Source organism: Silene latifolia, chromosome 3, assembly GCF_048544455.1.
Source record: "Silene latifolia isolate original U9 population chromosome 3, ASM4854445v1, whole genome shotgun sequence".
Taxonomy (NCBI): Eukaryota; Viridiplantae; Streptophyta; class Magnoliopsida; order Caryophyllales; family Caryophyllaceae; genus Silene; species Silene latifolia.
Genome location: NC_133528.1, coordinates 114,363,557 through 114,377,922, shown reverse-complemented (window position 1 = coordinate 114,377,922; position 14,366 = coordinate 114,363,557).

The following is a 14,366-nucleotide window of genomic DNA, read 5'->3' as shown; positions in this document are numbered from 1 at the left end:
CTTGAATAGCTTATCACCAACCATAACAAGAAAAGAAGAAGGCCTCATTGGTCATGACAACAAGAAAGAGGAGTTGTTCTCATAAACTCATGATATTATTGGAGAGCTCGCTAATGAAGTATGTGGTCTATGGGACGACGAATTCGATGGATTTGTCAATCCCTACATTGGCAATGCTATGGCTTTAGACCAAGGCTTTGGTGACCATCTTGACTCAAGTCACTACCATGAAGAACACAATGTGGAAAGGTCTATTGATGATCTTTATAATGACAATGAACAAGCCTTCGACTACTTCTACAAGGTGTTGAGTAACATCAACAACACCTTGGCTATGCCTCCTTGGCATCTCATCCAAGAATGAGAGTTTGGTGGAGTCCTCCCTAAACCACCATTTGTAAATATTCTAACTCTTAACTTGCATTTTACTTCTTGTATTGCATTTTTGTCAATTTTGGATTTGCAATTTCATACTTTGATCAAGATTTTCATCATGAGAGAAAGTGAGGGAGGATTTTAATGTGTTTTGATGTGTAGTGTTTACTTTAGTGTAGGGATAGCAATTGCCTAGGCTATCCGAGCCTTCATAGTGCACCCACAATGATGAACAAAGGAATGAAGAAGAAATGACTTAGGAAATGAAGAATCCCTGCGGGTGGAACTGAACTCGTGGGTGCTGTACAGGAGAAGATCCGGGCGTCTCAGAGGGAACCCGCTCATCTTGGGCATAGTCTGAGCGTCCTAGCCCAAAGACGCTCGTCTTGAGAGTGCTGAGTTTGAAAATTTGGGACTGTTCTACAATCTGGGTAGATCACAAGCAAGACGCCCGTCTCAGTCCATAAGACGCTCGTCTCAGACGAAATCCGCGTGTCTTTACCTGTGCAAAAACTGAAATCTCACACTGCCTATAAATTTGAGCGTCCCCAAGTGCAGACGCTCGTCTCCTGCAGAATCCGCCTGTCTCCAGATAAATCCGCGCGTCTTGACTACGGGTTAGAAATTCCTCAGCTGACTGTCTAAGGATCCGAGCGTCTTCACAAGAATCCGCCTGTCTCCTTCTGCTGAATGCTATAACACGGGATTAAAAATCCCTTCTTCCCCAATTTATTTCCTTCTTTCAAAACACAAGCACACACCCAAAACCCTCAATCCCCTCATCAACAAAACTTAAAATCCTCAACCAAATTAACCAAAATCAAACCCAAACTTCCTAAAAACACAATCAAATTACTCCTCTATCAACAAAACACCAACCAACATCCAAATCCTCAAAAATTGAATCGGTTTCATGGAAAAATTCAAAAACCCCATAATCGATTTGGGATTAATTGGAGCTTGAGGAGACTAGAAGCATTCAAGCAAAGGTTTGTTAATACAATCTTGAAAAGGAGAAGACATGGCAAGGACTAAAAGTGGAAACAAGGCACCCACAACTTATAATCTCTCAAAAAGGCAACAAGCCCTTCAAGCCTCAAAGGCTATGGTAGTGCAACAAGCAAGGGTGGAGATTCAAGATGTTGCTACTCCTATGGTGGAAACTACTCCTATTCCGGTCATTGAACAATTACAAGATTATCCGGAGGTAATTTTCACAAACGATTCACATAGAAAAGCATTTATGTCCCTTGCTAGAAAAACGGTTTTGCCTACCAAATTCCTTTGTCAAGATGCCTTAGATAAGTTGGGTGTTCTTGAAAGGACCAAGAACTTTTTCGAGTCTATGAAGTTGGATACCATCTTTGAGATACAAGAATTGACTTACTCCTCCCTTACCATGGAGTTTATTAGCTCATTGAAGATAATTTAACTAATGTATTGAATTTGAAAAGTGTTGAATTCCATCTAGAAAATAAGGATAGAAAGATGACTTTGGAAGAGTTTGGGAAAGTGTTTGGTCTTGTAGAGCATTCCCATTATGATAAGAAACCCTTAAAATATGATCCCGCACCTCTATAGAAAGCAATCACCGGAAGAAAATTTGAGTCCTACCATGAGTGCCATGTTCTTTATATCCACCATCCGAGCATAAGAGTATGGCATAAGGTTGTGGGGAACACTTTAATTGCAAGAAAGGGTACTAATCATTTTACCGAGCTCGACTTTGTCTATCTTGAATCTACCATGAATGTCAACAAAAAGATCACCAAGGAATACAACATACTTCAACTCTTAATTGATCAGTGGCTTACAATTGACCATGGTAAAGAAGGAGCGGCTTTTATTGTGAATGGAGGATTAGTGACATGGTTAGTAAAACACTTCAACCCGAATTTTAACTAAGACAAGACATACAAACCGGTTAGAGGTGGCAACCTTCTTGATTTGGCCATTATGATTAACAAGTTTCATTGGGTCAAGAATGATAATCTTGACAATAAATTTGAGTGGCTCACTAAGGAAGCTAAATCCTTCATCTTGCCAAGCAAAATATGTCGTCTCAATGTCCGAAGCACAAACTATCTTCTTCCACTCTCCGATGAAGCCGAGTTGATTATGCAACAACATAGGGAAACCATTGTCGAGCCCTCCTCCTCCTCTATTGTGACTCCACCATATCCGTTTACCTACCAAGAATTCCGACCCAAAGATGTTGAGGTAGGTAATGATTACTTGACCCAATTGATGCAACATATGCATAGGGAAGCTTATAAGGACCGGGTCAATTCTTACCGGGCTCAATATCCGCCCCTCCTACACCTAGCTAGGCAAGGACTCCTTGATCCTGTTGGAGCTTGTGTCCTCCACAAATTAGTTTGATAACATTTATAAATCTCTTATAGGTTCACAAGGGTATACTTCGTATTTTATCAGTTGATTAACGATTACCTAATAACGGTTGGCTTGCTAGAAAGTTTGACGTTATTATCATACAGATGGCGGTGATCAACTGATCCCTAAAAGTCACACCTAAAGGTTGTGTTTGAGAGATGTGGTTATGGAAATGTAATCACATTGATGCCTTATATGACTAAGCAGTTAGTCAACGTGTTGATGAGACGATTATTTAATGCCGATTAAATAATATTAGCTGGGACGAATTAATTGTCAATTCGTAAATTGAATATAATATGTTATATTTAATTAATGTATATAATGTTAAGCTTGGACGAATTAATATGTTAATTCGTAATTAAATGTAATCGGTTATATTTAATTAGCTAATTATAAATATGCGATATTTATAATTAAAGTATATATTATACGATATTGTCATAATAAACTATTACGGACCGGCATTAATAAGTTGACTGCATGCTGTTGTGTGTAGACTGATTAATACGGAATAAATAAATGACAATATAATTATACACTTTATATAAATATTGTATACTACCAAAATAAGAAGATTTAATCTCCTCATTTTAGGTAGGTAGGAAAACCGAAATAAGGAGGATATTCCTCTTATTATTTCGGTAAATGGGCCGAAAAATAGGAAGAAAAATCTACCCTATTTCTCATCCTCTTTCACGGTTTAAGAGGGAGTAAGGGGACTTATTTTTTCTTTAACCTAATTTGACCTAGCCTCCTCTCATCATAAAAAAAAACACACAAAAACCTAAAAATTTTACAGAAAATTTGGGATCGATTCTAGCAAGAACATAAGGGCATATCTCATATCATCTTGGGTGCAACTGATAGGTGAATATCATTGCGATATTGTTCTTAGGCCGATTTTGCTAGGACCGAAGGTTGTTTCTTCATTCTCTACTTTTGTTTATGCAATTTATTTTATGACTCGTAATCATCTTTATAAATTCGTTATAATCCTTAATTATAAGGGAAGTATACAGATTATTTCCCACAAGTGGTATCAGAGACAAGGCCGCGAAATTTATTTTGATGATTTTCATAAAATTGGATGTAAACGAAATTAGGGTTTCGAAAAAGAAAAAAAAAAGGGTTCGGTTGAAATTTTTTTTGGCCGAGAAGAATTTTTTTCCAGCCGTTTTTTTTCCTTTTTGATGATTTATTTCCATTTTGATTTTTTATATTGTTGTTTTAATCAGTTAAAATAATTATATGATGAATTTGTAGATGTTTGATTTAATGAAGATTAAATTATAATGGAAATGGAAATCGTCTAGTTGTTGATGATAAATTGTTTTTTGCTATATTGTTTCTGGCATAAATGGTTCTAAATTGTTGTTTAGAATTATGTTTCATAAATTTACATGATTAAATTATAAGGTGAATATGCCAATCTTGTTAATAGCAACAATAAATGATTTTGTTCATCAATATCATGTTTTTGCAATTTAGGGCATTATGCCGCATAAAAAAAAAAAAAAAAAAAAAAAAAAAAAAAAAAAAAAAAAAAAAAAAAAGGTTTTTGTTTTGTTTTGTGGAAATGCCGGAACAATAAAAAAAAAACAAGGGGCTGTTTTGTTTTTTTTAGTTCCAGCCGAGAGGAAGAAAGAAAATTTTTTTTTTTTTTGTTTTAGATATGCCAAGGGCATTTGGGAAAAAAAAAATTCTGTTTTTTTTATTTCCCTGTTTTGCCGAGACCCAAAAAGAAAAAAAAGGATTTTTGTTCTTGTTATTTTTGGCTAATAATTATAATTATACATTACTTTTATAATGTATGATTGTATGTTTTGAAACAGTTCAAAATTTTAAGATACCTAATTATTTTAAAGAAGTTTAAAATAATGTTGGATTAAATTCATATTACAAGTTTAATGTGAATTAAGATTAAATTTATAGTGAGTAATTGAGGAATTGTCACTTAATTTGATCAATTAAATAGGTGGTTTGGGAAATTAATCTACATAATTAAAGAATTATGTCTTGCATGTTTAATTTGTTTTAGTTGATGCATTTTATTTTAGTTGAATGAATCGTTAAATGGTTTTATTTACGTATTTTTGCAATCGGTTGTAATTTGTAATACCTAGTGTGGCCTTAGTCAAATTATGTTTTCGTAATGATGGGAACATAATTTTTAATGTAATTTGAGATCTTGTATCTCCGTTTGGTTTTCTTTTATTAAGGTTTTGAAATTAGAATGTAAATAGGTTTATTATGTAATTTTAAATTGTAATTTGTTTAGAAGACCAAAGATGGAGATTGGAGCTCACTCCCGCTACATGGATCAAGATGGAACATCAAGACAAGCTTATCGGGTCCAAGGATGGATTCCAAAGTTGTATTTATGTTCATTTTGATAGGATAGGCCACACTAGGACTTTATTTTTGTTTTACGTTTTACCGTTCTTATTGCTTTTCATTCACATGCTAGTTAGTGCATCATTTTCCGCCTAAAACCAAACCACCTACTAAAATGCATGAAAATTGACTCATATAGAATGTATGTTACTTTTCATAGACATACAGATGTCACTCAGTTTAAGCCATCACCTTAGTTTATTCATTCACGCATGCTAGATATTAGTTCACTTAAAATGAATTAAAATAAAGTTGATGGGATCTTCCTCTAAAACGGAAATTGAGATTAGTCTTTATAAGGGCAAACAACTATGAATCCCTTCTTCGTCGGTAGGCATAATATGACCCCTTCTATGTTGGGTAAGTAGTTTGTGTTGACTTAGTTTATCTCAACATTATAGTCCGAAGAGTTTCTCGTGATTATGATGGACTAAATATAGAATTTACAGAAATTTATCGACCAAGAATTCTAAAAGTAGAATTAGCCAAAAAGTTGGCTTATCAATTTACAGAAAATTGAGTCTTGGGATCATTTATATAATTCTTGAGGGAGGTCAATTGTATAAATGCTTGAGTCTTCGCTTATAACAGTTTTGCATTAAAACTTAAAATCATAACGATGTATATGCTTATTATTTTTATTCTTCTTTTCGCAGTGTAGAATTCATTTATTTTGATAATACTGTTACAACAAATGGCAGGAAATAACGAAATCCCAATGCCAAGTGCCACACTTGAACGCGAGTTCTGGCTGAAAGTTTTTATGGATAACATGAATCAGTACACGCGACTGAAGAATGACGGGTCCAACTTTACGGACTGGGAGGCAGCACTACGGAATGCTGCCATTCCTGACGGCAAGCTCAAGTACTTAACTGAGCCAATACCGGTCAAACCAGCCCCCAATGCAGGAGTTAACGAGTCACTTGCTTATAGTGATTTCGTCATGGAAATGGGTGCGATAAGGAACGTACACATCTTTGCAATGGAAACCAATTTGCAAAGACACTTCATTGCCCGGGGTGCAAACAAGATTTTCACCACGCTCACTAACGAGTTCTCAAAAGCACCGAGAATCATTACTTATAAGCATACCTGTCGCTTCTTTGATGCGAAACTCCATAAGGGTCAACCGGTTAGCCCACACATTCTCAACATGATTGAGAATGTCGAGAAATTGGAGGCACTTGATTGCAAAATCAGTTAGAGCATCGTCATTGACCGAATGCTTCATTTTCTTCATGATGGTTTTGCCCTTTTCAGGGCGAACTACTACATGAATGACTTAAAGAAAAGTCCTCATGAGCTACACTCACTTCTCGTACAGACCGAGAAAGATATGAAATTGAGTGGGAGCATGAAGCAGGATGTTATCACGATTTCAAACAAGAATAAAGGTAAGGGCAAAGCTTCAGGCGACCTAACTATCGGTAAGCCAAAATTCAAGAAGCCAGGAAACGGTAAGAGTGGGCCTGGTGAGACTAGTGGCTCACAGGGCAAGGCAAAGAGCAAGGGCGGTGACATTGAGTGCCACCATTGTCACAAGACTGGACATTGGAGGAGGAACTGTCACGTGTACCGTGAGGACGTAAAAGCAGGTCGCGTCACTCCTGTTGGTATGTCATCTTATATTCATATGATTGAGATTAACCATGCAATTTTCGGAACTTGGGTACTTGATACTAGTTGTGGTTCTCATCTGTGTAATCATTTGCAGGGCCTAAGAAACATCACACCTCTCGGAAAGGGTGATGTGGACCTGCGAGTCGGGAATGGAGCTAGAGTTGCTGCAGTCTCGAAGGGAACATGTGTAATCCAACTCCCTAGTGGTTTTGAGTTATTTTTAAATAATTGTTACTATGTACCCAGTTTGTCTAAGAACATTATTTCAGTTTCCGTACTTGATAAGGACGGTTTTTCATTTTTAATAAAGGATAATAGCTGTATTTTCTCTTTCAATGAAATGATTTATGGCAAAGCAGTTCCCATGAATGGAATTTACATCTTAGATCAAACCACGGAAGTATTACACGTGAATAATAAGAAATTAAAGGTTGGTGACAAAGATCAAACCTATCTATGGCATTGCAGAATGGGACACATAAATGAGAAACGTGTAAGAAACTCGTCGATAATGGGACTATTCCCGCATTCGATTTTTCTACACATGGCACGTGTGAATCATGTCTCATTGGCAAAATGACTCGAATTTCCTTCAAAGGTGTTGGAATGCACGCTAGTAACCTATTAGGACTCATACATACTGATGTTTGTGGACCTATGTCAATTACCGCTAGAGATGGCTATAGATATTTTATCACTTTCACGGACGATTTGAGTAGATACGGATATGTCTACTTAATGAAGCATAAAAGTGAGTCCTTTGAGAAATTCAAGGAAGACCAGAACAGGGTTGAAAACCAACTGGGTAGAAAGGTTAAAGCACTTCGTTCAGATCGGGGTGGCGAATATCTTTCAAATGAGTTTGATCAACACCTTAAAGACTCGTGGAATCGTTTTTACGCTTAACTCCACCGGAACACCTCAATTGAATGGTGTGTCCGAACGGAGAAATCGAACCTTACTTGATATGGTTCGATCCATGATGAGTCACACGGTAGTACCAGATTCATTATGGGGTTTTGCTCTTTTTTCAGCTGCTCTTATACTTAACCGAAGTCCGACTAAAGTCACGACAAGACTCCATATGAAATGTGGAAGGAACGGTCCCTAACTTGTCCTTTATTCGGGTTTGGGGCTGCGAGGCTTATGTCAAGTGGAGACACGAGGATAAGCTCGGCCCGCGATCGGTCAAGACATACTTTATAGGTTATCCAAAAGGAACGTTTGGTCATTACTTCTATTCGCCTACCGAACATCGAGTTTTTGTTGCGGCTGGTGCAACGTTCTTAGAGAAAGAATTTCTCGAGAAAAAGACAAGTAATAGAACCTTCGAGCTGTCGGAGATTCAAGAACCAACAACCGAGGAACAGATGGAGGAAGTTGTTCCTCCAACTGATGATACGGTTAATATTCCTGAGGAACCTAGGAGGTCGGGTAGAGTCTCTAATCCTCCTGGACGATACATTGGTATGGTCGAGGAGAATGGCGTTTTGCTCCTAGAGAGTAATGAACCCGCTACCTATAAAGGTGCTATGGCCTGTTCCGACTCAAAGCTATGGCTCGAAGCCATGCAATCCGAGATGGACTCCATGTATGAGAATGACGTATGGGATCTTGTTGATTTACCTAATAAGGTAAAACCTCTACAGTGCAAAAGGCTTTACTAAATAAAGCATTCTGTAGACGCGCAACCAGATACCTATAAGGCACTACTAGTGGCAAAAGGTTTCACTCAAGTGCACAAATTGCATTATGATGAGATTTTTGCACCTGTAGTCATGCTACGTTCCATTCGGATAATCTTAGCGATTGCCGCATTTCATGACTATGAAATTTGGCAAATGGATGTGAAAACCGCCTTCTTAAACGGTTATTTGGAGGAAGAGTTGTACATGGTGCAACCCGAAGGTTTCATAGCTCCTGAACATCCTAAGAAAGTATGCAAGCTTAAGCGCTCCATTTATGGACTTAAGCAAGCTTCTCGGAGTTGGAATCATCGTTTCGAACAGGTGATAAAAGAGTATGGTTTCACTCGATCGGTCGAGGAACCTTGCTTATATATCAAGTCGAGTGGGAGCAAGATTGTCTTCTTGATATTCTATGTCGATGACATACTCTTTATTGGGAATGACATTCCTCTCTTATCTTCGGTTAAAGGAGGGTTGAAGAACCATTTCCAGATGAAAGATCTGGGTGAGGCACAACGCATATTGGGAATTCGTATCTACCGAGATAGATCACGACGGACGTTATCACTAAGTCAGGAGTCTTATTTGGATAAGATTCTTGAGAGGTTCAGCATGACCAACTCCAAGAAAGGGAACCTTCCAATGACGTCTGGGATGCAGTTGAGCAAGTCTCAGTCACCCACGATGCCTGAAGGGATTGAGCGCATGAGTCGTGTTCCTTATGCATCTGCAATAGGATCAATCATGTATGCAATAGGATCAATCATGTATGCCATGATATGCACACGTCCAGACGTGGCATATGCATTGAGTATGACGAGTTGGTACCATAAGAATCCAGCTGAAACACACTGGATAGCTGTTAAAAATATCCTCAAGTACCTACGGAGGACTAAGGATAGGGTATTGACTTATGGAGGCGATATTAAGCTATGCGCAATCGGTTACGCGTATGCTAGCTTCCAAACGGATCGAGATGATTCAAAATCTAAGTCCGGGTTCGTCTTCACTCTTAATGGTGCCGCGGTCAGCTGGAAGAGTTCCAAACAAAGTGTTGTAGCAGATTCTATCACTGAATCCGAGTACTATGCCGCTTCGGAAGCAGCAAAGGAAGCGATATGGATGCATCAATTCTTGCAAGGACTTACGATAGTTCCTAGTTCGAATGACCCAATCACCATCTATTGTGACAATAGAGGTGCCATCTTCCAGGCTAAGGAGCCAAAGTCTAGCAACAAATCTAGACATGTACATCGGAAAGCTCACCTGATCCGTGATTACGTGGAGCAAGAAGAGATAGTGATTGACAAGATAGCTTCGGATGACAACATCGCGGACCCTCTCACTAAACCGTTGAATTTTGATAAGCATGAAGGGCACGTTATTTCCATGGGAATTAAACGTGTTCTTGAGTTGTAGTAGTTGATTATGGATTTGATACATTATCTTTTTCATATACTATTTATAACTTCATCGTTTTTATAATATTTTGTTCTTCATGTGGATTGTACCGACAACATTGAACGCCACAAAGTGAACTGAATTACATTATATTTGTTTTGGTCCGTAATCGTCTTAATGAGCTGATAACTCTGGCTATTATATTGTGCAGTCGATTGATGGTGGGTTCAACGAGCCATAAGTCAATCAGTTGGCTGATCGATCACAAATACGGGTTATAACGATACCTCGTAGGACAATTGTTTTTGTGACAACGTAATGGAGTCCTAAATGTTTAAAAACATTCGGTGCCAGGTCGTGGATAGGACGTCCATTGTGTTCCTAGAGTCGATTCTTTTGACTATCGACTGTCTCTTGAGATTAAGGCAGTTTTTGGGTTACTTTGGTTTCTTTCTCACGGTGCCGTCAGAATCGAGGCTAAGTAGATTTTTTCTGGGTCATTTCATATTGTGCTTACATCTCAGGGATTCGAGTTGAGGAAAATATCCAACCTTTATCGGTATAGTTATTTCTCGGGGCCACTCGAGGAGTAGTAATCAAAATGCATGGCCATGCTCGAATGATGATTCGTTTATCAGTTAAGTTACTCTCTAGTCGGGGAAACCACTCTTGATACAGATCACTTGTAAAATACGACCTTTGTGAATACAGATTTTGCAAATTGTTTTACATTGAGTGAGAGAAATTTTAGGATATGAGAATCGGTTATCGCATATACACTTGTGAGGACAAGTGGGAGTTTGTTGGAGCTTGTGTCCTCCACAAATTAGTGTGATAACATTTATAAATCTCTTATAGGTTCACAAGGGCATACTTCATATTTTATCAGTTGATTAAAGATTACCTAATAACGGTTGGCTTGCTAGAAAGTTTGACGTTATTATCATACAGATGGCGGTGATCAACTGGTTCCTAAAAGTCACACCTAAAGGATGTGTTTGAGAGATGTGGTTATGGAAATGTAATCACATTGATGCCTTATATGACTAAACAGTTAGTCAACGTGTTGATGAGACGATTATTTAATGCCGATTAAATAATATTAGCTGAGACGAATTAACTGTCAATTCGTAAATTGAATATAATATGTTATATTTAATTAATGTATATAATATTAAGCTTGGACGAATTAATATGTTAATTCGTAATTAAATGTAATCGGTTATATTTAATTAGCTAATTATAAATATGGGATATTTATAATTAAAGTATATATTATACGATATTGTCATAATAAACTATTTCGGACCGGCATTAATAAGTTGACTGCAAGCTGTTGTATATAGCCTGATTAATACGGAATAAATAAATGACAATATAATTATACACTTTATATACATATTGTATACTACCAAAATAAGAAGATTTAATCTCCTCATTTTGGGTAGGTAGGAAAACCGAAATAAGGAGGATATTCCTCTTATTATATTGGTAAATGGGCCGAAAAATAGGAAGAAAAATCTACCCTATTTCTCTTCCTCTTTCACGGTTTAAGAGGGAGTAAGGGGACTTATTTTTTCTTTAACCTAATTTGACCAAGCCTCCTCTCATCAAAAAAAAAAAAAACAAAAAAACCTAAAAATTTTACAGAAAATTGGGGATCGATTCTAGCAAGAACATAAGGGCATATCTCATATCATCTTGGGTGCAACTGATAGGTGAATATCATTGCGATATTGTTCTTAGGCCGATTTTGCTAGGACCGAAGGTTGTTTCTTCATTCTCTACTTTTGTTTATGCAATTTATTTTATGACTCGTAATCATCTTTATAAATTCGTTATAATCCTTAATTATAAGGGAAGTATACAGATTATTTCCCACAGATCCTACATATCCTTTGCCTAGTTGGGCGGATAGGGAAGTGTTCTTTCCTAATGCTCTTAGAGATTCTAGGATGGGTGGTGAGATTACCAAGGGGAAGGAGATTGTTGTTGAGAGTGAGGAAGAAGAAGAAGAAGAAGAAGAAGAAGAAGAAGAAGAAGAAGAAGAAGAAGAAGAAGAAGAAGAAGAAGAAGAAGAAGAAGAAGAAGAAGAAGAAGAAGAAGAAGAAGAAGAAGAGGAGGAAGAAGAAGAAGAGGAGGAAGAAGAAGAAGAAGAAGAAGAAGAAGAAGAAGAAGAAGAAGAAGAAGAAGAAGAAGAAGAAGAAGAAGAAGAAGAAGAAGAAGAAGAAGAAGAAGAAGAAGAAGAAGAAGAAGAAGAAGAAGAAGAAGAAGATGAGAAAGAAGAAGTTCAAAGTTCAAGTAATGATGGTGAAGCCTCCGGGTCCATGGAGGAGATGATGATGATGATAATGAGGATGATTATGATAATGAGGATGATGATGCTAGTGATGTCGCCATGAGCGACAATTAAGGATTAGCAAGCTTTTTGGAGGATGCCACAATCCATTGTGAGTTTCCTACACCTCCTTTAGCTTTGTTCATTTCTCTTGTTTTCAAATATTTTTATCTTGATCAATTGTTTGAGTCCTAGCAACACCTAGAAGACTCCCACCTTGATTCATTGAGGTGTCTTATATTGTCCTCATCATGAAAATCCAAAATGACAAACTAGTTTCATGCATAGCATTCTTGTGCATGAACTCCCCAATTCATACTTGGTATGGGGAAGTCCAAGCATAAGCATTGGGAGTTAATTCAAATTATGCTCTCCAACCAAAAAATATTCATGCATCATATAGTATAATTTAGAATGCATTCACTTATGTATATGTCATGTAATTCGCATTTAGTGTAGAAATCATGCATTCTCATATTAACTTGCATAATTTCCTATCGTATTGGCAATTGAGGACAATGCCATACTAGTGTGGGGATGGGAAATTCTAACTTCACTTTTAAAACAAAAAGGATAAAAATTGAAAATTTTTGAAAAATACAAAAACACGTCTTTTCATTTCATAAACATAAAAAGCATAAAAATTGAAAAATTGAAAACATGTTCATTGCTTTATTAGTGTAGAATTGTCTATTTTTGTATATACTTGTTTGTTTGTTTGTTTGTCTATCCTATTTCACATTGATCGACTACGCCACATCCGAGACATGAGGATTATGAAGACGGCATGGTATGATCTTTCCAATATCCTTTTTCTTCTCTATGTTAATGACTATGTGGCTTTATTTTGTTTGATGCGGTATATACCAATGTGATTAAAGGATTGCATTTAGCTTATATGGCATGGTAGAAAGGGGACGACCCTTCTTCTTGTCTGGGCAAGAAGGGGAATTCCACAATCCTCCGTGTTTCTAACACCATAGGGAGTCTACTCTTGATGAAAGCATTTAACAATTGAGGTCAAAGGTACCCTAGCTTGACACAACTTGGAGGTGATTTATTGATATCCTTCTAGGCTTAGTAGTTTGAAGAAACCATATCTATGATGGAACGTGTACCCTTAGATTGCTTCCCTTTTAGATAATTTCCGCCACTTAGATGAGGAAAGTGGCTATTCATTTTTGTATATGCATCCATTACTTGCTTTTGTGTGCTTAATGCTTGGATGTGTCGCCATTTTGGCAAGCCCCACCTTGCCTTGCAAAAAGGCATCCTACCTCATGGTTGTCTTGTTGTGAGTTGAAGGGGCGGAGTGAGACCCGTTAATTGTCTCATATTGTTTATATTAGTAGGTTAGTTTAAATAAAGGTCGTAGTTGTAGTCCCCTCTTTACTCGGGACGAGCAATGTTTCGGTTTGGGGATGTTTGATGTGACTCATATTTGAGCACATTTAGTCCCCGAATTAAGCTCGTTCCTATGCTTTATAGTGCATAATTGGGTCATTTACTATCTTTAGTTTCCCATTTTGCATATTCTTTGAGGTTTTGTCCCCTTGGTAAGAAAGGAGTGCTAACCTTGCATTTACATGGCGAAATGGAGCTAAATTGATCGCATCTAATGACTAAGCATCAAAGAGAAGACCAATACTCGAGGCCTAAGTAGATAATAAAGTGAAATGGGAAATGATGAAATGATGAAAGGATCCTTGCATCCCCGAAATGATCCTTGTGGATTGTGAAGGAGCCAAAAGAAGAGAAGCTGACTGCCCAGAGATCCGAGCGGATCAGACAAGATCCGGGCGTCTCCCATCATCAGCATTCGGGCGACTTTCGGCCAAGACGAGCGTCGTGCAACCCATGGAGCCGAGCGTCTCCCAGCGATCCGAGCGGATTCTTAGTCAGAGAGCTCGTGCCACAGCTCAAGACGCGCGGATTGTGGCAGGACTAGCACGAGAATATGCTCATTTCCTTCGAGAGGAACATTTCCTCAACTTTTCTTAGGGTCTTAATAGTCATTTAAGCCCTTAGTAACCCTAATCTTTGTACCTAATCTTTAGTATAAATACCCCATTGTACTACCTAGATTAGCATGTTCCCTTAATGTTCTCTTAATCATCCCTTAATTACTTCTTAATCATCTCTTAATACTC